General features: G+C 51.1%; 1 long non-coding RNA gene across 1 annotated transcript; it reads left to right on the top strand.

The window, feature by feature from the left end:
• The first annotated feature begins 10,973 nt into the window (after nucleotides 1-10,973).
• LOC121135800 lies at nucleotides 10,974-18,369 on the top strand. Its single transcript, XR_005872918.1, has 3 exons — nucleotides 10,974-11,214; nucleotides 11,520-11,632; nucleotides 17,831-18,369. It is a non-coding gene; the product is annotated as an uncharacterized LOC121135800 (long non-coding RNA).
• The last annotated feature ends 6,688 nt before the right edge of the window (nucleotides 18,370-25,057 follow it).

Genomic DNA, 25,057 nt, shown 5'->3' with positions numbered 1-25,057 from the left:
TATCGTACAGTCTAGTATGGTATGGAATAGTATGGTATGGTGTAATATGGTATGGTATGGTATGATATGGTAAGATAGTATGATATGGTATAGTATGGTATAATATAGTATGGTATGGTATGGTATTACTCCTTGGAAGCTTGTTTGTTTTCTATTGAGATACAGAAATGGAGTGAATCCAGATGGAGGGGTGGTGGGAGGGGACCGGGAGGAGCAGAGGGAGGGAAAGCCATAATCAGGATATGTTATGGGAAGGAAAAAAATACGTTTTCTTTTTTAAAAACAATTTAAAAAATATATTCTTCTCTCATACAATGTATCCCAACTACAGTTTCCCCTCCCTTCAGAAAAGAGTAAGCCTCCCAGGGATGTCAATCAAACACAGAATAACAGGTTACAATAAGACTGGGCACAAACCCTCATGAAGGCTGTACAAGCCAACCCAGTAGGAGGGAAAGGGTCCCAAGAGAAACAAAAGAGTCAGGGACACCCCCACTCCCACGGTTAGGAGTCCCACAAAAATACTCAGCTACACAACCATGACCTATGTGCAGAGGACCCACTCAGGCTCAGTGACTGTCGCTTCAGGAAAAGAAAAGGAATTTAAAGACAACTTTCCCCCGAGTGATCTGCAGGTACCATGTGACACCAAGCTAACCCCAGAGAGCCTTTACTTTTCTTCGTTTGGTAACTTGACAAATTGATTCTAAAATGCACATGAAAGGTGCGAAGGACCCCAAACAACCAAAGTCATCCCGAGAAGAGGAATTTGGAAGGCACATTACCTGGTTCCAGGACCTCAACAAGCCTGTGTGTAGAGCTGAGCTCGGGTCGTCAGGGTTGGAGGTAAGCACCTTTACCTTAACATTAAGACATTTTGCTTCCCTGGAAGGCTAACTCTTGAAAAGATGCAATGGTAATTCGATGCAAAATGGATTCGTTTTCGAACGTGTGTCTAGAGCCAATAGGATATCTGTGAGAAATAAAATAGATTTGGACTAATGCCTGGGACCAAGCAGAAGAATTAACTAAAAATTGATCATGGACTTAAACCTAAAACCTCAAACTGTGAAACTTCTGCTGAGAACACAGAGGAGTTTGAATTAGACAAAGATTTCTTATATGACACTCCTGGTGCTTCAGTAACAGAACAAGTTGATAAGTTGGACTCCATTAAAATTAAAAACTTCTTCTTCTTATAAGACGTGCTGAGGGAATTAAAGATAAGTCCCAGGCTGGAAGGAAACATTTGATGAATAACTTCTTTACAGACTTTATGATGAGCTGTCAAACCCGAATACAAGGATGGCGAAGGCTCGGGTGTGTACTGGGGAGGAGTGCATCACGGTCCCTGTGTGGGAGACTTTGCTCAGGACACATGGTGGATGGGCGCAGGAGCCTTTGCAAGGAGCTGCTGCAGTCAGGGAGAGAAGCTGGGCTTGACTCCCAATGAAGCGTGGGCCAGAGGAATTTTAGAGCCAAGGGACGGGGAGCTGGGCATGAGGGTGTGGTTGTCAAGGAACAGAAAGTGGCTCAGAAGGATGAAGGGAGGTTCAAGGAAACATATCAGGACTCTCCTTCGGGTAGGCCAGGGTGAGGTTAGAGAGATGGCTTAGTGGACAACAGAGAGTACTTTTCTTCCAAAGGACCTGAGTCCAGTTCCCAGCATCCACGTTGGGCAGCAGCTTATGGCCTCCCATGGCTCTAACACCAGGGGAACCAACTTTCATGGCCACATGTCACACACACACACACACACACACACACACATCACACACACATCACACACACATACATAGACAGACATCACACACACACACATACATAGGCAGACATCACACACACATGCATGCACACCCACATCAATACACATTTCACACATATCACACCTCTCTCTCTTTCTCTTTCTCTCTCCCTCTCCCTCTCCCTCTCCCTCTCCCTCTCCCATGCACACACACACACACATAATCATTTTTACAAGAAGAAAGCTGGGCCCCCATCTGAGGACCCGATGAGCACCTGCTATCACCCTCAGTGTCTGTGAGGGTGTAAGCTGACTTCTTGGGGTTCTTTTTATACAACTGCATTTTATCAGAGCAGTCTATGGGTTAGGGAGACGGCGCAGCAGGCAAAGGCACTTGCTGCATATAAAGCCTTGAGAGCTGAGCATGATTCCTGGGTCTTGCATGGTGGAAGGAGAGAGGTGACTCCCGAAAGTTGTCCTCTGACCCTGCCCAGCCCTGCCCCACCCCGCACCCAAAAGACAAATTTTTAAAGCAAAATAGACTGAGTCTAGGGGAAGGTGCTAGAGCCTGGCTGAGGTCTGGCTAAGTGGAGAACCTTGCTGTTGTCTAGTGACCTGCACAGGTGACAACAGATAGCACAGGAAGAGATGCTTAGTGCTGTCACTCATGGGAGTGAGAAGAAATGGCAGGTCCCCTGTTAGGCTCGAAATGAGAAAGTCCGGGACTGAGAGGCTGTATAGGGTCGTGGTTTGGATGTGGGAACTGGAACCCGCATGGTGATGCTGGAGTGTGAAATGCCGAGATCCCTCTGTGAGCCACTTTGGCGGGTTCCCGGAGTCACACGAGGCTGTGTCCTGGGATCCAGCCATTGTGCTCCTAGGCAACTCCCCAAGAGAACAGGAACCGTCTGGCTGCTCTGAGGCAAGTACTCAGATGCTCACACAGCTTTGTCTGTAAGACCTGGACGCTAGAAATGCGGCAGACGCCCATCTATGAATGAACAGATAAGCAGACACCCATCTATGAATGAATGGATAAGCAGACACCCATCTATGAATGAACAGATAAGCAGACACCCATCTATGAATGAACGGATAAGCAGACACCCATCTATGAATGAACGGATAAGCAGACGCCCATCTATGAATGAATGGATAAGCAGACGCCCATCTATGAATGAATGGATAAGCAGACGCCCATCTATGAATGAACAGATAAGCAGACACCCATCTATGAATGAACGGATAAGCAGACACCCATCTATGAATGAACGGATAAGCAGACACCCATCTATGAATGAACGGATAAGCAGACACCCATCTATGAATGAACGGATAAGCAGACGCCCATCTATGAATGAACAGATAAGCAGACGCCCATCTATGAATGAACAGATAAGCAGACACCCATCTATGAATGAACGGATAAGCAGACACCCATCTATGAATGAACGGATAAGCAGACGCCCATCTATGAATGAACGGATAAGCAGATGCCCATCTATGAATGAACGGATAAGCAGACGCCCATCTATGAATGAACGGATAAGCAGACGCCCATCTATGAATGAATGGATAAGCAGATTCCAAGGCTCATGAGGAGGCAGGGAGGTCAGAGCAGAGAGGCTCCAGTAGCCATGGCAACAACACAGGGAGGGGCATGGACAGAGAGCTGTGAACTCTGAGGAGGGTAAGATCTTGCTCATGTCCCAGAAAAATACCCCCCTGCCTTCCATGGACTCAGTGACTAGTATGACCACCCCGTACCCTGTGAGAACTTACAACCTGGCCTTGACCCATGACCCAACATGGTCACTCTATTTGGTGTAGACTTGTAACCCAGCACCACCACCCTGTCCCATACCAACTAGAGCACAGGAAGAATGTCATTCAGGGAGAGAGGGTGGGTTGTAGGGTTTGATGGAAGTCAGGGAAGACTCCAAGAGAGAGCCGGGAAGGGGAGTCTAGGAAACATGTTTAAGCTCCACACGGTAATCATTACGCTGTTGGGTAAGACAGTGTGCTGAGGTCTGAGGGTCCGAGGCTGTTCCAGCCAGAGAGGGCAGCTTTGGGAAGACTAGTTAACGGACAAGCCTACCTAGTAAGCAAGTATAGCAGAGACAGACCAATGGAGAGAGTCAGGTACCAAGCCAAGAGCTCACCAACAAAGCCAGGGCCTGGGGAGGGGACAGGAATACCAGCAAGGGTGACTTAATGTGGCCGGCTCAAGTTCAGTGACCAAGATGGATCACCCCCAGGAATAAGAGACCACCAACCCATCCTGCAGATTCGTAACCTTGCCACTGATCAAACCCGCGGTGGACAACCTGGAGAGGAGAAGCTGTTTCCGGCATATTCCTTACGCTCTGGCTGCCGTGCGTTTCCCACGTGGGGCTGCACTCTCAACCTGTGAACCAGGGTAGACTTCTCTTTCCTAAGGTGTTTTGTCACAGCAACGGGACAAGTAACTGGTAGAGTGTCTCTGCTTTGCCAGGCCTGATATTCTGATAGTCTGCTGCGTCACAGGCCCAAAGGCAATGGACCCAGCAGGCCATGGACCAAAACCACCTAGACCATGAGGCAAAAATAAGCACTCTCTTCTCCATTGTCTCCATGCCTGACTGGGTATTTTGTCACAATGAGAAAAAACTAACGCGAAGAAGATCAAGTTATGACTATACCCTCATGACCTAAAACAAGAGTTTCTTGTGATTTTTTTCCCATTTAAAGACCCCTTTGGCCGGGTGTTGGTGGCGCACGCCTTTAATCCCAGCACTCGGGAGGCAGAGGCAGGCGGATCTCTGTGAGTTCGAGCCAGCCTGGTCTACAGAGCGAGTTCCAGGACAGACTCCAAAGCCACAGAGAAATCCTGTCTCGAAAAACCAAAAAAAAAAAAAAAAAAAAGACCCCTTTGCCTAAGAAATTTTCACATAAGCTCATGTATAAATAAATTAGATGTACAAATAAAACATTTATGGCCAATGCATCACAAGGATATTTATTTTTTAAAAAATTTTAAAATTTAAAAAAATTTTTCCATCTTATTAAAGGAGGAGAGTAAATTTGCACGAGGAGACAAATGTGCTTGTTTATTTGTAGATAGAGAATTAAATCTTGGCTGGATATTTGAGGCTTCGGGACGCAGCAGCCTTGACATTTTTCAGAGTCGATATTTTGATTTAAAATCCCGAATGTCGCTTTGAATACATAGCAAAAAGTGCAAAAGTTTGACTAGTGTCGTTTCGGAAATCGTTGGAAATTCTATCGTAATTCTAGGCCAGACTTCACTGAACGACTTTTTAAAAATTAAACTCGGGTCACGGGGCTGGAAGAGACGGCTCAGCGGTTGAAACCCTTCATCACTCCCTCTGCAGAGGACCCCAGGCGGGTGGGTTCCCAGCACCCCTGTTAGCTGCCTGGGTGCCTCACAGCCTCCTGTAACTCCGGCTCCAGGGGGTTTGATGCCATCTTCTGGCCTCTGAGGGAACTGCATGCATGAGTTTGTGTGTGTGTGTGTGTGTGTGTGTGTGTGTGTGTGTGTGAGAGAGAGAGAGAGAGAGATGTTTGCATGTATATGTGTGTATGAATGTATATGTTCATTATGTTCATCACTAAAATAAAGATACATATCGCTAAAACATAAAGTAAATATATTGCCAAGATTTTCACGACTCACACATGTTTTGAGAATCTTCTCTGGGACGGAGGTCTGGGTAGGCTTAAGTATGAAAGTATGGGGTCTGGGTCCAGGAGATTGACTGCTGACCATGGGGACTCGAGGGCCAATCCGCCAGGCTGTTTCTGGCCCTGATGTAAGCTGTTTCTAGCCACGATGTGGGCTTATTTTCTAGAATACCGAAAACAGATCCGTGGTGCTCACAGTCCACTATCCTGGTGCTCCAGTGAGATGGGCTGGAGCACCTTCCTGCTGCCATCCTCAGGACTCTGCAGAGGGGAAGGAGTTCACGGAGGCAGAGGGCATCCAAGCACCGAGTCCACGCTGGCTGGCTCTGCTCCTTGTGCCTCTTGGTACAATTCTGAGTTTACCTCTGCCCCTGTGGGGTGATTACCTCCCGCAGACCTGGCCATGAAGTAAGAAAGGGTGTGGAGAAGGGAGGCTGAGGAGATGGCTTGACAATGAAGACCACTGGCTGTTGTTCTGGAGGACTGTAGTTCAGTTCCCAGCGCCCACCTGGCAGCTCACAACTGACTGTTACTCCAGTCCGAGGGGATCCGACACTCTCTTCGGGCCTCTGCAGTCATTAAGTACGCATGTGGTATGCAGATATTCGTGCAAGCAAGACAGCCATATCCACAAAAAATAAACAAATAAAATTAAAGGGAGTGGCCTTAGGCAGACTCTTGTGGTCCTGCAGTAGAAGGTGTGGATGCATTAAGACCCATATCCCAGTAAGCCAAGGTGGTTACAGGGCAGGGAGGGGAGCCACAAATACGGTATCAGCATTCTGGAGACAATCCACTACGATTTAAGATGTGTGCACAAACTGTGGTTGGTGGGATCACACCCTGCTCCTTGGAGCCCAGTGGAGAGCTGCCTCCTGCTTCTGATGGAGGAGTAGCAGCAGCCAGCCAGCAACTGTGTCACCCTAGGGTGGGGAACCTGATGCTGTGACTGGGGTTTTCCCAGACACGGAGTCAGCCCAGCTCCTCCCAAGCAAGCCCTGTGCACCTGCAGGAGAAGGCTTCCTAGAGGTGCCAACTCCCCACTCCTCAAGGCAAAGCCACAAGCCACTGAGATACCCATCTGTGAGGCTCCCTTACTTGGTGGCTGTGGATGTGACCAGCACAGCCGGCTGTCGTGGGTCTCACTGAGTCTCTGACTCTGTTCTTCGGGACCCTCCCATGAGGAATATCTGCCTCATGCCTGTTTGTAATGAAGCCCTCCCCTCCTTTTCCTGGCCTGCTCAGGGGTCTGTTTTCTTAAAGGGCAAGATCTGTCTAGTATCCCCTGTGAGAGCCTCTGTCTGGGTGTGCACTTGGGTCCCCGAGTGTGCACAGTATCTGGGCCCACCATGGACTATTCCTTCTGGTGGCAGCCGACATGAGGCCTCTGGTGATCTTGCATCTGGAGGCTGGCATCTGGATTCTCAGTGTCTGGGAGTCAGCAAGATAACGGTGACATTCATATGGCATCAGCAAGCCAAGGACCAGGTGGGAGAAGCATGGCGCATTAGTCAGGGTTCTCTAGAGGAACAGGACTGATGGGGGAAGTCCTTCTGTATATGTGTTTCTCTTGTTGGTTGATGAATTAAACACTTTATGGGCCAATAGCCAGGCAGGAAGCAGAGGTGGGGCGACCAGATGAGGAGATAGACTGGGGAGAGGAAGGCAGAGGGAGACTGCAAGGAGATGTCATGTAGAGCCCAGGAAAACAGGATACGCCAGGCATTCTCTGGTAAGATAAGGCCACATAGAAATACATAGATTAATAGTTATAGAATTAAGAGAGAGCTAGTCAGTAAGAAGCCCTAGCCATCGGCCAACAGTTTACAAGCTAATATAAGTCTGCGTGTTTATTTGGGGCTAATCGGCTGCGGGACCAGGCTGGAAAGAAACTCCAGCTACGTAGGACTTATAGAATGAATCTCTATATACAGAGAACTTGTTTGAATGTCTTATAGGCTGTGGTCCTGATAATCCAGCAGTTACTGTATTCTAATGGGAGGTCCAATAACCCAGTAGTTGTTCAATCTGAGAGGCTGGATGTCTCAGCTGGTCTTCAATAGATGCTGGAATCCCGAAGAAGTAGACTCTGCTGTCGGTGAAGAGAGTGGGCTTGCCAGCAAGAGCAAGCAGGCGAAGAGAAAGCTAGCTTCCTTCTTCCATGTCCTTTATATAGGCCGCAGCAGAAGGTGTGGTCCAGTTAAAGGTGGGTCTCACCACCCCAGAATCTGTATAAAAGGTGTGTCTTTTCACCTCAAAGATTCGGATTAGAAGTGGGTTTCCCCACTTCGAATGACCTAATTAAGAAAAAAAATCCCTCACAGGATTTGGGTTTTAATTAATTCCAAATGTAGTCAAGTTGACAACCAAGAATCGCCATCATACAAGGTAAGCTCAGAAGTGAGCAGGGAAACCACCAGCCTCATTGACCTCCTCCACACAGAGCCTGTGACAGCCCTGGGTGCTGCTTTCATTAGCGATCCAACAGTCTGAGCAGAGTGGACCTTGGCTGGGATTCCGGATTGTGAGGAGGAGCCACATGGGCAGTTCTGGTGAGTTCCTAAATCCTCTGTGCGGGCCTCTGGGATACGGCAGTCCTGTGTAGAACTGTCTCATGTTCAAAACTTTTGAGAAGAAATCAGGACATCATTGGCTTAATAATTCATGGGCCCTGGGCTAGGGCATGGTTCAGTTGGTCAAGGATTTGAGTTTGATTCCCAAAACTCAAACATTAAAAGCAAAACCAGATGTGATAGCACATACTTGTAATTACAGCACTGGGCAGGCAGAGAGCAGCCAGTCTCCTGGGCTCGCTGGATGGCTGGCATAGCTTAATAAGCAAGCTCCAGACTAGTGAGAGCTCCTGTTCTGGACAGAGGTGGACAGTACTCACAGAATGACTCTTGAAGTTGTCCTCTGCCTTCCACACATACACATGTACTTGTATACACCTGTCCTATGCATACTTGCGAATGTGTAGGGTCACACAGGCGCATGCACACACACACATATACACACATGCACACACATACACACATGCACACACGCTTGTGCACACATGCATACACACATGCGCACACACTCATGCGCACACACTTGCACACACATGAGTGAGTCTTTTGCTTTTTTCTCCCTTGTGTACGTAAATGGCATTAAGAAACCACATTGCCTGGCACCCCAGAAGACAGCAGGCCTTCACCCGTGAGAGGGAGGGTGCCTTTTGTCAGAAGCGAGAGGCTGGCTCTCCAATCCTGTTTCTCTCTAACATTGACCCTGGGCAGAGCTTTTATATTAGATTAAATTACCCCTGAAGCGAAGTTTTTATCCAACACTCAGCTTTTGCAGTAAAATTACAATTATTATACAGACCCAGAAATGAGAGCCCTGGTACACCATGTAATCTGGAAGAATTCTACTGTAAGAGCAGCCTGCTCCCTCCCCACCCACTGTGCGCAGCTCCACCAGGCAACCCTCCCTCCGCTCTGCTAGTTTGTGTACAATACCCAGAATGCAATACAATAAAACCCCTGATCTGCGATATTAAATAGGTCATAAAAGTGCCAGCAAGAATAACTTATTTCCTCAACTGTCATTAAAAATGATATATAATTAAGACACACCATAAAAGATGATTAAAATAGCCATCTCTATAAATTCCAGAGGGATCGTGTTTTTTGCTATTGTGTGCAAAATGTTAATGGCCAGAGGTACAAGCAGGGGTTGCGGGGGGATGACAAGCTAGGAGTACTCTACGGGGCTTGGCATGAAGCTTGTTTGTCGTATAGAGGATGACAGAGAGCAGGCGGAATCGCTGGGTGCCTGTGTGTCTCGAAACTGGGTAAAACTGAGAGGCCAGGACTTGTGCATGGCAGGGGAGCTCACATTCCACTGCTGGGAGGGTGTTTTAAACGTCAGAAGTTGCGGGGTGTGTTAGCCAACCCTCTTCCGTGGTTATAAGATGCCCGACTGTGGGCCGCTTGCAAAGGAAAGATTCTTCCTTTTATATTATCCCTCCTCCTTTCCTTCCCTCCTCCTCCTCCTCCTCCCTCCTTCTCCTCAACTTCCCATCCCTTCCCGCCCCCAAACTTCCTGGGTTTTTTTGGCAGTGTTGGGGAAGGACCCAGGACATTTTCCGGTCATCGGGTGTCCTTCTGCACCTCAGAGGGTCCGGCGTGCTGGAGTCTCCCTTCCTGGGTCCCGGTGTCCTTGGGAGGATCTCCACAGCTCTGGAGTGGCGGCACTGTGCCTGCCTAGCTCCCTCAGCTGCCCCTCCTTGTGTCCCCGTTTTCCAACCCATCCACACCATCTTGTTAGTTCTCTCACATAAACGCATGACCAGGCCCGGGTGGTGGTGGCGCATGCCTTTAATCCCAGCACTCGGGAGGCAGAGGCAGGCAGATCTCTGTGAGTTCGAGGCCAGGCTGGACCGACAGCTTCGAAAACAATACAGAGAAACCCTGTCTCGTAAAACCAAAAAAAAAAAAAGCATGACCAGGCCCGGGGGGAGTGGGGGGAGGGTGGAGTGGGGGGATGGCTCAGTGGGTGAAGGAACAAACCGGGTGTGGTGCGCGCGGTTGTTAAGTCCCAGCACACGGTGAGGAGGGAGGCGGAGAAGAAGAGCCTGGAAGCTTGTGGACCGGCCACCCTGAAGCAACAGGCACTCTGGGCAAACTGTAGAAGAACTATACTCCCTCACGTTGTGACCTCCACACGCGTGCCGTGGCAAGCACAGGCTCTCACGTCACACATGTGCATACGCAAGCCGTCTTAAAAAAAAAATAAAAGCATGGCTACTGGTGGTCTGTACCCTCGCATCTCTCCAGTGGCCACTTTCTTGCTGTTGGGGGATTCCCCTAGCTTCCCCCATACTTCTAACTAGTTGCTTTTATGCATCTGCAGGGCAATGAACTTCTGTTGAGAAATTCGGAAACTCCAAAGAAAATGCTGGCTCTGAGCTTTCCTTCTCCTGGCACCTTCCCCAGCCGGACAGGCCACACCAAGCAGCATCCTTCCTAAGAATGCTGGGCAGAGAACAGGGCAGGGGGCTTCCTGGGAGTGACTGTCTGGAGGCTGGCAAGTTTTGAACCCCCTCATTGACCCATTCCATGTCCACCCCCCCAGTGAGCAGGATAGGAAAGAACACAAGGAATTTGGGGTACACTTGGGGTCGGGGGTGCCCCAGAACTGCCTGTCAGTCAGTCTCAACTCCTCACCCTTCTGCCGTTCACTCACAGAGTGTAAGGTTGGAAGGTCTCACAGCTCACCCTCGTGTCAGCATTAAGGCCCCTGCTAGGCCACATTGCTCTGCAGAAGCAGCCGTGTCCTGTAGGCAACCAAGTAGCTAAGGGTACAGAGAGGAGCTCAGGCTCCACCTGCCTACCCCACCCCAGCATTCCCTCAGCTGTCAGATGAGGTCTGTGAATCTACCCTCAGGTGAGGTCTGTGAATCTACCCTCAGGTGAGGTCTGTGAATCTACCCTCACTCACCTGAACCTTTGCCACTAACGTCTACTTCTGATAATCTTGACCCCCTCAGCCAATGAAATTAGAGTCTGAATCCTCCTACCCCAGCGAAGATCATGCTCTCATATCAAACGAAAACCAAACCATTGCTTCGAACAGAAGAGCTATTCCCTGTCAAGTTCTGCATCCCACCCGGGCACTTTCCACCCGGGCACCTCCTCCAAAGATACCATTGCTTCGAGACTGGAGGCTTCAAGGGGGAAGGAGCCTGGGTGCAAACAGAAACAAGATAAATGTGCACAGGACTTGAGTGGAGACCTCAGGTGGGCCAAGGGGGTGTCTGCTGGAGGCACACGTGTCATTAAGGCCCCCCCAGAGGGAGGAGGGTGGAGTTTTCAAGGAGCTGCTGGCTTCTGGCTGCCTCAAGGCTCCTGCCTCATTTATCAGGTGAGGGAGGAAGAGCAGCCAGGACCCCACGTCTCCCGACCTCCATGTTTTTTTTTCTGGGGGTGGGAAGAGGCAGAGGCTGAACCCCGAGTGTTTGAGGGTTCTTAATGAGGGTGCATCTACCCTGGGCAGGGGTTTGTTCTCAGACTCAGGCAGACAGGGCCTCTCACACTGATCACAGGGAGACCGACCGGCATCTTCCCAGACTGCTGAGTGTCTCAGGTCCATGGTCCACGGCATGGTCAAGAACTGGAGTCTACCTGGAGACGCGGAAGCTACAGAGGTCCGAGACAGGTGAGCCGAGCAGTTCTCACCCCGCAGAGTATTGCCCGGGCAAAGCTCTGCAATGAGCAGATAGCACTTGCCTTGCCAGCAGGGTACCAGAGTTCAGTCCCCGGCACCCACCCTACAGAGGCAGTGTGGAAATGCATGTGAGGGACACCAGCACTGGGGGATGGGGACACCAGGAGCTCTTGGGTCTTCTGGTCAGTCGTGCGTGAATGTTCGCATGCACACACACACAGCCGAACACGTGTGTGCCTGTACACACATGAATGCACAAACGTATACAGAAACTTTGCAGCAGGTGAGACTGGGCCGGCAGCACATTGTAAAACTCGCCTTGCATGATGAGGGACCAGATGCCACCTCCTACACTACTAATTAATTAATTAACTGATTAATTAATTAATTAGTAAATCAAGAATTTTCTTTGGCATGATGAAAGGCTCAAGGCTGTCGCAATTCATAATTCTCCCAGCCAGTGTAACCAGACTCACTCCTCTTGTTTTTGTCTCTCAAAGCCTGTCTGCTGATGGTTTGGCTCGTGGCGTGACATGACTGAGAAGGGCCTTTATCTTGACATGTGTGATCTGGTGGGAGGTTTGGCCTGGGCTTCAGACCATAGGGGCCTGGCCTGTAAGGGGATCATGGGACCCCCAGCCCCTTCTCTTGCTTTTGTTCCCCCCTCCCTCTCCAGCCGTAAGGTGAATGCTTTTTGCCGCCCTGCGTGTGTGAGCTTGCCATCATGCACCGTCGGCCTTTCCTGCCACTGTGTGTCAGGTGACACCTTCCTTCTTTGCTGTAGACTGTCTGAGGTGATGGTCACGACAGTGTCAGGAAGCTTGGGGGGTGGTCAGCACAGGAGTTAGAGGAAACCACCGCAGTCACCTTGGAGTGTGCCCACCCAAGAGCAGACCTAAGACCAGTACACTCAGCTCCCTGCTCATGGCACATCCTCAGCCTGGGGGTCAGGGTGGAGCTCCCTGCCCTCATCTGTGCGAGGCACCAGCCTTCACCCCCTCATCGGCTAGAATGGGGACATTGTTCCCCGCTCCCCGCTCACAGAGTGTGCCAACCCACACGTCCACACGTGAACTGAGCTTACCGGCCTTTTCCTAAGACAAAAGTCCCTTTGTGCTTCCTGGGAACAAACCCTGGACCATCGTCGAAAGGCTTGGCTGTCTTTCTAGAAGGCGGAACGCTCTCACGTGAGAAGGCAGCTGTGAGAGAGCCGTCACAATTGCGCTCACGGCACTGAGTTCTACGCCTTCATCTCCTCTCTTGTCTCCAGTGTTACATAAGGAAGAGAGGGAGAAGGGCAAGGGATGAGCCTTGAGGCTCTCCTGGAGGTGGAGGCCCTGTGGCCACTTGTGGAGGGCCTCCAGGACTCGCAGACAGAGAGCGGATAAAGGGAAAGTTCCCAGAATTCAGGACCAGGCATCTACAACGTCTTGTTCTAGTTGGAGAGCAGAGTTGGGGGATGCAACACAGCTCAGGATGATTGTATTTGCTGTCTCTGTCATTGCTGTGACAAAATGCCTGGCAGACGGGAGTTTATCCAGGAAGGGTCTACTCTGACTCACAGCTGTGCGGTGCAGTCCATCGTGGTAGGAGGCATGGCAAGAGGCTGATGCTCACATTGCGTCTGCAGTCAGAAAGCAGGGAGAGAGAGAGAGATGGGTGCTGGAGAGGGGGGGTCGCTGGTGCTTGGTTCATTTTCTCCTTTTATTCGTCTGGAACCCCAGCCCATGGAATGGTGCCACCTACAGTTTGGGCGTCTTTGTACCCCATTTAATGTGATACAGAAATTCCCTCACATTTGTGCCCGAAGGTACGTCTTCTAGGCGGTTCCAGATCCATCAAGTTGACAAGTGGTATCTATCCACCGTCACGATGATGGAGGCAGCCTCTGGCAGGCACTTGAACAGGAGAGCCCCAGGAAGGGATGACGAGAGCAGGAGGATGGTCTTGCAGCCTCCGGGCTCAGATGGTCCTGATGAAGCAGGCCACCATTGCTCCAAGGAGTTCCTTGAAAGCCAGACCTCAGCTCCCAAGCCCTGCCGGAGAAGTCAGTGTCTTTCAGCCACCTTCGGGTTCCATGGGGAACCTTCTAGAGCCAGTTCAGGGGCTCAAGAACTCTCTAGAGTCAGGGAAGTGACCCACGGGCAGGTCTCTGTGGCTACGGTTGGGGGCATCTCTCTCTGTGTGTGGCTCCAGCTATAACCTGTGGCTGTGGCGAACACATTGGCGCTCACACGCGAGCTCGCCGAGTGAAGGACTTTGTGAGCTGGGCTCCTGTTGGTACTGCTGTTGGATTCTCATCAGTGTCAGTGGCCGGGGAAGCCCATGGTGGCACTCCGGACCTGGGCCTCTCCTTGAGTGATGTTGAAGAGGATGTGGAGCTGTTTAGGGATGAAGAAGAAAGAGGAAGAAGAGGTGGCCTGTGTGGTTGTGAACGCAGTAATCCCTTCACACCCTTGATGGGGGAAGTCCTGTGTATATGTCAATAAAGCACTGTTGACCAATAGGAAACCAAGATAGGTGGGACTAGGAGTCCAAGAAGACTCTGGGAAGCTGGGAAGGAGAAACACAGGAAGTCAAGATGTAACGCCATGGGGTAAGAAGCCCGGAAATTTCTCCGGTAAGAGAAATACTTAGATTAACAATTATGGGGTAAATACTTAAGTCAGAGATAGCCAGTAAGAAACAAGCAAGGCCAACAGCTTCATAATTAATATAGCATCCTGTGTGTTTATTTGGGACTGATGCGGCTCTGGAACCAGGCTGGCGGGAAGGCTTCCCTTTACACACCCTCACTTAGAACTGTTATCCTCCCAGTCCCCAGCATTGCCCCCTCCCTGAAGTTCAGGGCAGAGCCCCATGAGAAGGGCCACATATGTGTGTGTGCCTGTATGTGTCTGTGTGTGTTGTGTGTGTATCTGTGTGTGTGTGTGTGTGTGTGTAGAAAAGAACCAAAGAGAGCAGAGCCTCCTTGAGGACGCCTTCCCTCCAACGGCTGAGGAAGCAGCCCAAACGTTGGCCCAGCCAGAGCCACTCAGCCTGGCAGCGATTCTGACCTCAGAAACCAGCCTCTGCTGCCTCCCCACCCCCACCTTTGGCCTCGGTAGAAAGAGGGGCTCTTTGGTTTCGAGTATGTCTGGTTGAGAGTCAGTCTGGGGGTTTCCTCCACCCAGACACTTCCCAGGCCCGGTAGTGAAGGCTGACGGCCTGGGCCTGGGAGGCCCTGAAGGAGGCAAGGCCGAGAGAGGCGGCCTCCGGAACCTGGCTGATAACTTCAGGCCGGAAGGCCAATCGTGCAGGGAGAGTGACAAAGACAATCCTTAAGTAAACGGTCCTTAAACCCAGAGTGAGGCATTGCCATCGAAAAGGGGAAGCCTGGAAAGGACATCCCGGGAGTGGGGAAGACACGAAGGCTAAGTATGCGGGGAGGGAGGGAACGGAAGGCTGAACCACAGCGTGTCTGACAAAGGCAATGCCCGGGGAAGGCAGGGGTCCAGGGGCTGCCGGATGGAGCCTGGGATCCACAGGGGCTGGGAGGCTGGGTGACCCTCAGTTCTGCTTCTGGTGGGGACCTCGTGGCGGATCACGTCACAGGTGGGAAAGGACTGAGAGGAGAAGCCGGAAGCCGGAGTAGGGCGGAGCCCAACCTTACTCTTTAGAACCCTTTTCTTTTGAGGGCCCATAAGCTGCTCGTCCTAGTGACCCCGTGAACTGTCACCTTTGCCCTTAGCCCCTGCCTCCGTCACCTTTTCGTTCCACTTCCTGGGTGCTCAGGCTTCTAGTGCTTGAACCTTTGGGTTCCTGCAGGATTCGGCAGCCGAGGCTGCAGACCAGAGAAGGGACCGGGGACTGATTGTCGCGGTGGTGATTTGGGACTCTGAGTGTGTTCTGGAGTTAAGAACGCAGCTGTTTGCAGAACCCTGCAAGGCAACCGCTTTTCCTAGACGTCCACTGAGCAGGAAAGCCACAGCTTTTGGGGCTCAGAGCCACTGCCCCGTCTTAGGAGCCTGTTCCAGCATCTGCCTCACCCAGAGATGGGGTCCACATTATGTCCCAGGCCTTCCTGGTCTTCTCTCCTAGAGTCCCTGGTCCCAGGTCTCCAGATTCTGTGTGCCCTCCGGTTCATACAGACTCGTCATCCAAGCCTCTGTGCTCTCTCTGCTGGCTTTGGGTCATTTCTCAAAAGCCGTCATTTACAGGGGAGTCAGGCACCGTCACCTGAGAAGCCCTGCGTGTCTGAGACCCACGCGGAGGAGTCCTTGGATGACAGTGGACTTTGCTCAGGTGCCATCTGGGCTTGTTCCTGGCTCCTGGGGGCAGGCAGGGTTTCTCTGAGCTCATGAGTGAAGCCGGAAAGCTCAAGGGCTGCTGGGATTGGCGCCTCGTGGTTTGGTGAGTAGGGAACCCGAGAGCGAATGGCCCTTAGTTCTGAGGGCAGAGAGGTAGCGTGGTCTCCACCCGTTGGAGAGAGCTGAGACAGGTGAGAGGGTGAAGAAGGGAGGATGCTGACGGCAGTGGCACTGACCAGCTTAGCCTGTTTCTTGCCTCCATGTTGGGACTTAACAACTGTCTCTCATGGGCTCATGGAGCTGGGCGAACGGTGGGACACCTTGCTCTGGCTGCAACTCTTGCAACCCCCAACCCCTGGATCTGACACCCTGCTGTGACCACCTGAATGAGCCAGAGGTAAGAAGACAAGACTTTCAGGGATGATCGGGACTTACAGCCTCAGTGTTGGCCCTCCTGGAAGCCAGGAGCATATGCAAAGAAGTGACTTACCCCCAAGGAAGACAAGGGGGTTTACCTGTGCCCCCAGATGACGGTTAGCACCATCTACTGGATGTGCGGGAATCAGTCCCGGCACAGCCCTGCTAAAGATGGCTGATAGCAGCACACAGTGAGTCCCCCTCTCGGATACCACTGAGGACTGAGGGTCCAATAGGATCGTGGGAGATGATGGAAGGTGGCTGTTTTACGTCTGTGTGTTCCTCTCGGACGGTTGCTGGTGGAGTCCCCGTGGAGGGAGGCAAGGACACTGGAGGGAGGGGCGTGATATGGGCTTTCAGAGTCCTCTGAGCTGCGTCCAGGTCTCAGAGCTGACTACACACAGGGAGTCCACCCAGAGAGGAGAGCATGGCGCTTCCTCCCAGCTCTGCATGGGAGTTACATAAGCCCTTTTGTATGGGATGGAAATAACCTTCCTGTGAAGTGGCCAATTGAGTTATTTATGGCACTTTAACTGCTAGTTTGCATAGATAGCGCTGCAGTTGATCCAGCTGATTGAGACGCAATCAGCGCTTACGCGGGCGCGGGAAAGAATCCAACACCGGGGCTGTGCGGCGGGACAGTACCACAGGTGGACCCACTCAGGCTGGACCTGGAGTGGAGGCTGGGTGAGGCTGACGGCACCTGGAGACCTTCAGTGCGGCTCTTCGTGGTCTCCATGGAGGCACGGAGGGCGTTCCCTCTCCACATTCCTGTACAAAGGAGCGTGGGGGAATAGTGTCCTAGCTCAGATTGTTTCCACGGTGTTGAGAAGACAAAGAAGTGACTGCGCTGTCGATTCCCTTTCTGCGGGGTTGGGCCTCAGGTGCACGCAGCGGGCGTCCACGTGCGCAGCTCACAGCCGCTCATTGGCGGTACTGCGTGCTGGTGGGAGGAAGGCTCTTTTCTTCCTGCTTGTTTAGTTGCTGGGAGGGGTTTAACGCAACGCGTGCGTGGAGCTCAGAAGGGCAACCTGTAGGGGCTGCTTCTCTCCTTGGAGCATGTGGTGCCTGGGGTTTGAACTCAGGCCCTCGGGCTCGGCAGCAAGCAGCTGTACCCACTGAGTCGGCTTGCCAACGCCACTGCTCTTGTTTTCGCATGATCTGCTTTAGGCTTCGCTCAGGTCGGTCACCATTGAATACCTTCTGACATCCCCTCCTTCCCTCCAACAAACAGCTCAGGGGAAGACCACGCAAGACCTCTGCTGGCCTTAACTGCCTGTGGGGGCGGCGGTGGATGAGAATTGTCCCCAACAGGCTCAAGTATTCGAACGCTTGGTCCCCAGTGGGTGGCGCTGTTTGTCAAGGTTGTGGAATCTTTAAGAGGCGGGGTCTTGCTGGGGGAAGTATGTCACTGAGGGCAGGCTTTGAAGTTTTACACTGTCACCCTACTTCCTGCTCTCTCTCTCTCTCTTCCTGCGTGTAGGATGTGATCAGCCACCTTCCTGCTCCTGCTGCCATGCCTCTCTGGCATTACAGGTTCTCCCTCAGGAACCAGAAGCTAAATAAGCCCTCTCCTCTCCAAGTTGTTTTGGTCATGGTGTTTTGTCACAGCAATAACCCCAACCAAGAGAGAGGCACTAAGGAAATGGGTTTCCCTGGCCTTGCCTGAGAATCTGCAGGATGTTTGCTTGAAGCTATGCATGCCACTCAGGCTGCTTGTGTCATGGCAGAGATACTGACACCGTGGACTCTGGGTGCGGAGACTGCAGGGCCCAAGTCCCCACTCTGCTACAAATGGCGAGCCTGTCATGATTTAGATACAATACCCCTTAAAAAATGTCTGGGGTGAAGGGGCTGAAGAGTTGGCTCTATGGGTAAGCATGCGCACTGCTTTTGCAGAAGACCCGAGTTTGGTTCCCAAGCACCCATGATGGGATTCTCACAGACACCTATAACTTCATCACCACGGGATCTGCTGCCCTCTTCTGGCCTCTGAGGGCATCTGCACTCATATGCACATACACACATATTCATAAATACAAATAATTTTTTAATTAAAAGGCGCACATGTAAAGACCTTTCTAGATAGATAATGGAAGAAACTACTAATTGTTTCTGCTACCATGGAAGTTTCTGGTGGGGAGGGAAGGGAGCCACTGTTGGTTCCTATCTTTGAAGGAATGGGAACCTGGAGCCAAGGGTCCATGAAAACAGATCCTAACAGGAAGTATCCCTGGAAAGCCTTAGTCCCAGGGTTCTGCCCCCTCCAGGAGACAGAAGGTCATTATCAGGCAGGAAGCATGTGTGAGAAGACCCTTCACGATGAAAGTGATTAAGAGTGACCCGTGCAAGTCTGTGGTGAGCGGGGGAGCTGTGAACTGGAATCGACGGTATGACCTTCCAGCCTTTCTGAAGACCCTGAAGGGTATCAGGGGTGCAGTAGCTACCTTTATGGCTTTGAGAAAATCTGGAGAAAGCCGGGACAGGAACTCAAACAGTGCAGTAACCTGGAGGCCACAGAGGGGTGCTACTTACTGGCTTACTCAGCCTGCTTTCATATAGAACCCGGGACCAGGAGCCTAGGGATGGTACCACCCGTGGTGGGCTGGGCCCTCTCCCATCAATCACTAATTAAGAAAATGCTCCCACGGGCTTGCCTGCAGCCTGATCTCATGGAGGCATCTTCTCAGTTGGGGTTCCCTCCTCTCAGATGATTCTAAATAGTTCCAGGTTGACATAATACCAGCCAGCATGGCCTCCTTGCTGGGAGGTAGATTTTTTTTTTACCTTCTGCTTCACTGAAGTTGCAGTCCTGGCTCATCAGACACATCAGGCTTGAACTCCACTCTTGGAGGTCAAGGTCTCGCCTTCACCCATAGCCCATGCCCTGTGTTGACACTCACCTGAGGTCACCCTCACTCTCCAAGATGCCTTTGTTTTCTGCTGTGAGCTCTGCTTTCTGTTCAGCGGTGTTTGCTGTAAGGGGGACAGTATTCCCAGGTGCTCTGCGAGGAGGGCCTGTCAGGCGCTCTGGACTGTTATACTCCATCAACACAGTTTTTCCTTCTGCTGCTTTACTTTTTAATGTGGGTTTTTCACACATTACATCCTGGTATCTCTGGTGTGACCCGGTGACTGAGGACTGGTGTCCGCGGCTGCCTGGGTGTCTGCATCCTTGTGGGTGTGTAGACTGCAGCCTTCCCGCCAGCCTGGTGCCAGAGCCGCATCAGTTCCAAATGAACACACAGGGGCCTATATTAATTATAAAGCTGTTGGCCATTTGCTTGTTTCTTACTGGATATCTCTGATTTAAGTATTTAATCCCATAATTGTTAATCTAAGTATTTCTCTTACTGGAGAAAGGGTCCGGACCTCCTACTTCTATGGTGGCTGCATGATGACTCCCTGTGTCTCTCTTTCCCAGAATCCTCCTCGACTCCTAGTCCCACCTATCTTGCTTCCCTATTGGCCAACAGTGCTTTATTCAACAACCAATAAGAGACAGCTTTCAGAATGACATCTCCCATCATCTCCTCTTTTCTGTCTAAACAAAAAGAAAGGTCTTAACTTTAACATAGTCAAATTATATATAACAGAACAGTTATCAAGTAAGAACATAGTTACAATATTTTTTCATTAACATTTAGTAAGATTTAAAGAAAGTATCATCTATCCTATCTTTGTGAGTCTAAAGTCTTATATGTAACTTACCTTTTATCATAACTAAGGAAAACTATGATTATAACTATCTGACTTCAATTCTATCAAAGACCACAGAAGGATAATATATAAATACTAGAATTGACAGAGACATCTCGCTGCCTGGACATGGGTGTACCCCACTCTGGGGGTGAGACCCCCTTCCCTGGCAACTGTGGACAAATCCATTTCTTAGCAAATGAGTCGAGGACCCTAAGTCATTCTCTTTTTTATTTATATAGAAGCTTTGCATGTTACATGACCTTACCCCAATACTTTACAGTTTCACTGAAACTTTTATGTATTGTGTGTATTTTTAATGTGTGCATGGATGCACATAACAACATGCGTGCCCAGGCTAACATGTGGAGAGTTATGAAGGCAACTCACTAGAACTGACCTCTCCTTCTGAGCATCTCTGGGATAAAACCCAGGTCGTCGGGCTTGGAAGCGGGCACCTTTACCCACTGAGACATCGTGCTGGCCCATTTTTTCCCTCATTTTTTTTTTTTTTTGCTCAAATAAGCTCTCGTATAGCTAGGCTAGGCATGTACTGAGGTTGGCCTTGAGTCTCTGGCCGTGCTGCCTCCTTCTCCTGAGTGACAGCTGCCCACAACGATGCCGGGTTTATGCAGTACTGGGACTGAGCCCGGGGATTCCTTCATACCAGGCCAGCCCTACCCGAGCCAAGTTTCACTCCCAGCCCCTGTTTTTCCTTTGAACATTTTTAAGCTGTCCTCTTTCCTTTGATCAACTTAAACTGCCCTCTGATGTCTCTAAGTTGGATATACTTCTTAATTTATATTTTTAACCCATCCCGCAGGCCCCCCGTGAGCCTCTTCCAGCAAAAGAATGCCTTTCTTCTGACGTTCTGGGGTTTCTCTTGCCTCTCAAACGCCCACTTTCCCCTTTCCGCGTGGGACTCCTCTGGTGTGTGTGTGTGTGTGTGTGTGTGTGTGTGTGTGTGTGTGTGTATGTGTGTGTGTCCGTTCTGCCACATGGCTGCCGGCATGTTCCTCAGCCTCCACAGGTCTCATGGGGGGGGTCAGTTTCTGCGTTTCTCACGGCCTGTGCCTGTCCTCCCTTCTTCCGTCTCTCTCTTGCCCTCTGGGTGATCTGTCCACGTGGTCTGCCAGCTCCTCCGTGTCTCTCTGGTGTCCTCATGTCCCATCCATCTCCTGGGGCCACCACTTTTTGATCCCCCTCCCTGACCCCCTTCCACACTTGCTTGAGCCTGCTGTGTGGCTTTAATATCTGCAGTTATCAACCTGGAGATACGGCTTTCTTTTCATTTTCACTTTAAATCCCTGCTGCCTGATCCGTGAATTCTGTTTTGCCTGGCACAGGCTGGCTCTTATGAAACAGAGTGTGTGCCTCTCAGATGCCTCCCCCCTTGCCATCGGGCGTCTACTGTGTGGGCTGATGAACACATCTGCCAGATGGGGCAAACGCTCCAGCCCCGTCTCAGGTCCCCATCTTTGGTTGCTCTTGGGGAGCAGAGGGTTATTTCTCTAGCAGGGTCTTCCAGGGTGGGAGTTCTTTTTTTTTAAAGATGTATTTATTTTCATGTGTATGGATGTTTTGCTTGTGTTTATGTCTGTGTGAGGATGCCAGATCCCCTGGGAACTGGAGCCACAGACGCTGCTGTGTGAGCTGCCACGTGGGTGCTGGGAATTGAGCCTGGATCCCCTGGAAGAGCAGCTGGGGCTCTCAACCACCGAATCATCTCTCCAGCCTTGGGGACTGGAGTTCTGAGTGAAGGCACAGGCTCACCATTCTCTTCGCCCATAAGCTCACCAGCAAACGTCCTGGTGCCTCTGTCCAGGAGCTAGGGCTACCTCTGGAGTGGCTCTGGATTAGTGAGTGGTCATCTAAAAAGGTGCTTAGCAGTGGGGACAGAAAAGGGAGCCCTGAGAAGACCAGGTTTGCCGGCTGATTCTGGCTGGTCTCTGGCATTGCTCTGCCAACACCTGTTTGCTTTCTTGGGAGGTAGGTGGGGTAGGTGGGTGAGGGGGGTGGGGGGAGACCCTGATGCTTCTCCAGGGTGGTGGATTTCAGTGGGGAACAAGGGCGGGGCCATCCCCAGAGGTTGTTGAAGCTGTGAGTGGGGAAGCCCAGCAAAGGTGACCAGGTCGTAGTGTTAGCTTCTTCTCTAACCCTGTGGGTCAGTGCCTGATCAGATGATTGGCAGGAGAACAGGGTGGGAGGCCCCCGAAGTTGAGAGGGAAGCCGCCATGTTTGCTTAGCAGAGGGTGTTAGGTGGGTCTCAGCTTGTAAGCGCCGAGGAACTGCAGCCGCTGCTTGGAGCCCTGCCCCAACCACATCTACCACACTTCACCTAGGACCCCCCCGCCCAGTTCCTGCCTTGAGTTCAACCTGTATTTCCCAGCAGGCCTTGGTGGCATCCCACCCTGATTCCTGTGGGTGAGCAGGGATTCTAGAGTCTGTGTTTAGGTGGGTGAGAGGCAGGAAGGGTGCAGTGTAGGAGCACCAGGTACATGTGGCGATGTCTGGCATGGATGGTGGGAAGCGGGGGTGGCTGGTGCAGTTAGTCTCTGGCTTGCTTGGTGGGCACTTCCCCACACTCCCGTTTGGAAATCAGTGTTTGAACCTGTGACTGTTCTCTCTGAAGCCAGACTTTCTCCCATCAGGGTGCCATCAATCTTTATTCATTTATTGATAATGCATTCATTAATAAATAATAATGCATTCATTAATAACTGAGTAGCATCCTCCGTCTTCATTCATTCTGTCTGAGGCACATTTATGAAGTGCCTGGTCCCTGGCGGCCTCTGCCTTGACGCTGTCCAGGCCGAGGAACACAAGGTATCCTTGTTCTGCTGGCGCAGGGTCCCTGTGTGGTGCACGGGTGCATGTGAATTGATAGACGTGTCTGCATGAAGACACACAGGGAGCCAGCGGGTTAAAGGCAAACACTGTGCTAAAAGGGGACTCTGGGATCGTGGGGAGAGGGTGGCCAGGGAAAGCCTTCTTGGTGATGCTTTTGTTGAAAAAGAGGCTCAGTTGCAGGTGGGGGGGGGTGGAGCAGGGAGCACCTGGCCAGAGCTCTGGATGTATTCTGGGCCCTATGGACACATACATGCCTGCAGCCAAGAGACAGGCGGGGGTGGAGCAGGAATGGAGGTGGGCAGGTGGTGGAGATAGACCCCATGTAAAAATCCCTTGAAACAACCTTTCTTCCTCCATCCTCCTGAGTGTCCCTCCTCTGTGCCTTTGAATTCTGGCGTCTAGGGCGTCCAGGACTCACTTTGGGGGTGAAAGATGGAGATGACGTGAGAATATGTGGGAGGTTAAAAAGACTTGGTTTTGAAGGCCCTTTGATCTCCAATTCAAAGGCCTCAGTGGGTCAAGGCTTCCTTTTGGGGGAAGACTTCATATTCTGAACCCCAGCAACATCCAAGAAAGAAGTTGGGGCACTGTGGTGTCCGTGGACAACACAGACAGGGTGGAGGAGAAAGGACAGTCACAGAGAGAAGTCTTGGGGCAGCTCGGTGTGTCTGTCCCTTTTGTGAGCTTAGTAGCTCAGTCCTGGGTGTGCCTGATCATGTCGCCAGGTGCAGGGTGCTGACGGCCCCTGGCTCTGCCACAGGTGCCGTGCGCAAGCTACCTGTCCATCAATGTAAAAAAAAGTCCGAGACTGTCAATTTATAGTGAGAAAAGAGGGGCTTTAGCTCACTGGTTTGGAGGTGACCTTCCACAATGGTTTGCTCTGTTGCCTCTGGTGAGACAGGACATCCTGAAAAGAGGACAAGGCAGAGAAAAAAACTGCTGTCCTTACTGTGAGGAAGGAGAGAAAGAGGAGAGTAAGACCCTGAAGGGTACCAATACCTCTCATCAGCACCACGCTAGAGGTCCAGTCTTAACACGGTTTTCCGCTTAGCTTTAATTGTCAGCTTGGCACAGTCTAGAGTCGTCTGAGAGGAAAGCCACACCCCCATGAGAAATTGCCTCCATAGGATTGGCTCATGGGCATGTCTGTGGGGGACTGTCTTGATTGCTAATTCATGGTGGCACTATCCCCAGGCAGGTGGTCCTGGGCTATGTAAGAAAGCAGGCTAAGCAAGAGTCAGCAAGCAGAGTTCCCCTCTGCTTCAGGCTCCTGCCATGGCTTCCCTTACTGATGGGCTGTGACCTAGAAGTACAAGCCAAGGGCTCTTTCCTTCCCCAAGTTGGTTTTTGGTTTTATCACAGCAACACACCGGGACCTTAGGGAATATCCACTATGCAAACTGTAACATGGTACAATTTAACCAGAAGAAGCTACTTAATAACCTTTTAACAGCCCCCTTGGTACAATGTAACCAGTAGAAGCTACTTAATAACCTTTTAACAGCCCCCTGCTCTCCTGACTGAGCCGGTTGGGCACCCAGGCAAGCTGAGCTCAAAGCTTTGAGGGGCTGGAGGAATGACTCAGTGGTGAAGAAAGCTTGCTGCTCCTTCTGAGGACCTGAGTTCGGTTCCCAGAACCCACCTTAGACAACTCACAACAAAAGGTGCTTGCAACTCTAGCCACACACACACACACACACACACACACACACACACACACCATCTTTAAATGCAAAACTTTGAGGCCCTAGAATATGCGTGAATGTTCAGTTCTTGTCATTCCATAGGTCTTGGATTCTGCACATGTGGGTTCCTCAAACGATTCCCAGACCATTTAAAATGGATCTGCTGCATGCTGAGCTCCTTGATACGCACACGCAAATGTGCGCAAAACTGAACCTGTGTGGCCATTTCTCACAGCAAAGACTTTGAATCTGAGCTTGAACTTCAGGATGTCCTGGGTTTAGGGAGAGACTCTGAGCTGCTGCCCTCCATTCCATTCCCAGCTTGGTTCTTGGCCATCTCCCCGTAATTGGCATCTGAGACTCCTTTTTCCAAGTTACAAATCTGTGAAAGTGCCCCCCGGTTCCTCCACTCCTCAAGGCCAAACTTTGGCAAGATGACATGTAAGTGACTTGGCAGGGCAGTCTGGAGTGGCTGA

The sequence above is a fragment of the Mesocricetus auratus genome, unplaced genomic scaffold (assembly GCF_017639785.1).
Source record: "Mesocricetus auratus isolate SY011 unplaced genomic scaffold, BCM_Maur_2.0 Super-Scaffold_100042, whole genome shotgun sequence".
In the NCBI taxonomy this organism is placed as follows: Eukaryota; Metazoa; Chordata; class Mammalia; order Rodentia; family Cricetidae; genus Mesocricetus; species Mesocricetus auratus.
This window is presented reverse-complemented; position numbering and strand designations above follow the sequence as displayed.